The following is a 2,500-nucleotide window of genomic DNA, read 5'->3' as shown; positions in this document are numbered from 1 at the left end:
CCTATATGTATATATATATATATATATATATATATATATATATATATATATTCATAAACACACACACACATACCCCCACATATATACATACATATATATATATATATATATATATATATATATATATATATACACATACATATGTGTGTGTGTGTGTGTATGTGCGTGTGCGCACACACGCACACATATATACATATATAAATATATGCATAAATGCATAAATGTATATATATACATATATATATATATATATATATATATATATATATATATATATACATACATATACATACACACACACACACACACACACATACAAACACACACACACACACACACACGCACACACACGCACACACAAAGAGGTGGGGTAAATAAGTGCGTGTGTGTGCGTGAATGTATCTATGCATGCTTGCAGCTGTGTCTACACCAATGCACATAGCCAAACACATTCCCATATATGTATGTATGCTAATGTATTAATGTTATCATCACTGCTGTTCATATTCATTATCTTTCGAATTTACGAGATTTATTAAATCGACATCGTTGTTAAACTAGAGTAATCGACCTTCCCGTGTTTTCGCCTTGGCCCTTGGCGATCTCACAGGCAAACTTCCTGAGGCAAAGCGCATGCGTGCTCGGGTCATGAGCCAATCACCTGCAAGAAAGAACCTTCCTCACGCAAATAAATGGCCGTCACTGGTCCATCTGGGAACCATTTCTTGACACATCGTGATAGCGTGCGCGTCTGAGCACCGGTGGGCTCAAAGTCGCTTCTCTTTGCTTGTGCCATCTACTTTGAGGTGAGGTTCTGCCTTAGAGTTGGGCGGCAGGTGTTTTGTTGATTGTTATTTGCTGATTAGGAGGAAGATGATACCGGACAGGAAAGTTATACATATGTAAGGAAATGTTATTGAATGGAAACATTGGATCGTTTGGAATATGAAAACAGAGTGTTCGACATGAGAGAGTACACAAAGCGCAACTTTAATTTTGTAAAGCCTGAGTTAGCAAGGGCTTAGATAAATCTTATTTGATTTCTTTATTATAAAGACTGCTACTAGTCTCTTTTCTCGTTTCTTTAAATGCCATTATATCCATTAAGCTATTACCGTTGACAAGAAGATGATGATAATGGTAATAGCAACAATAACATTAGCAGTACCAATATCAGTGATAACAATAATGGCATTAAGAATAAAAGTAATAGAGGCGGTAGTACAGGAATTATTATTATTATTGTTATTATTATTACTATTACTGTTATTATTATTATTATTATGTTTATTACTATTACTATTATTATTATTATCATTATTATTTTAATTAGTAGTGGTAGTAGTTGAGGTAATAATAATTATTATTACCACTATCATAGTGTGGCAACAACATAGCAAATGTAATGCTTGCAATAATAAATCAAAATGGAATGACACTTGCAAGAAAATCAAGATTATAATGATAACAATATCAAAAAAGAACAACAACAGTAACGGTAATGATGATAATAACATCAGTATTTATACATCCTTCATGCTAATACTAATGATGATAAGTGCTAATATTAGCTGAATAATAAGAGCAGCAATGATACTATTCTTACCTTTCCTATTAAAACTAAAACTACTACTGATACTATTGCTGTTACTGCCACTACCACTACTACTACCACTACTGCTACTACTACTACTATTGCTACTACTACTGTTATTACAACTATTGCTGTTACTTTTGTTATTAATACTACTACTGCTACTACTATTAATACTATTACTGTTACTACTACGATTGTTACTATTAATATTACTGTTACTGTTACTATTACTACTACTGCTACTGCTACTGTTGATACTAATAGTAGTGATGATAATAATCATAATGTCAATGGTGATAATAATTGGACAGCGACATTGCTCATCCTTATCTATTGACAATTACGATGAGTATTTTAAAATCTCTTCACCGATGAACGCCTCGGACTTAAGGAAACACGGCGATTGATGAATGGTCCTTACCGGTGTGGTGATGTTTTCTTACAACTGCCAGTTTTTCTGCCTAGCTGTCGTCCTCGTATCTCCCTGTCTCTCTGTATGCATACCTGTATATAATATGTGTATATATATAGGTATATATATATATATATGTATATATATATGTGTGTGTGTGTGTGTGTGTGTGTGTGTGTGTGTGTGTGTGTGTGTGTGTGTGTGTGTGTGTGTGTGTGTTCGTGTGCATGTGTGTGTGTGTGTGTGTGTGTGTGTGTGTGTGTGTGTGTGTGTGTGTGTGTGCATGTAGGTATGCATATGTATATATGTATGTATATAAGTAGGTGCGCGCGTGTGTGTATGTGTCTGTATGTATGCATATATGTACGTATAATCGGTGGACACACTACTGCGCCTTCTTAAAGCCCGCCCTTTGACCTGCCCTCTGACCTGCCCGACAGACGTCATGCTCCACCGGAGGGCGACGGCGCCAGAGGACCGCGCTCGCTTCG

The sequence above is a fragment of the Penaeus chinensis genome, chromosome 1 (assembly GCF_019202785.1).
Source record: "Penaeus chinensis breed Huanghai No. 1 chromosome 1, ASM1920278v2, whole genome shotgun sequence".
NCBI classification, from domain to species: Eukaryota; Metazoa; Arthropoda; class Malacostraca; order Decapoda; family Penaeidae; genus Penaeus; species Penaeus chinensis.
This window is presented reverse-complemented; position numbering follows the sequence as displayed.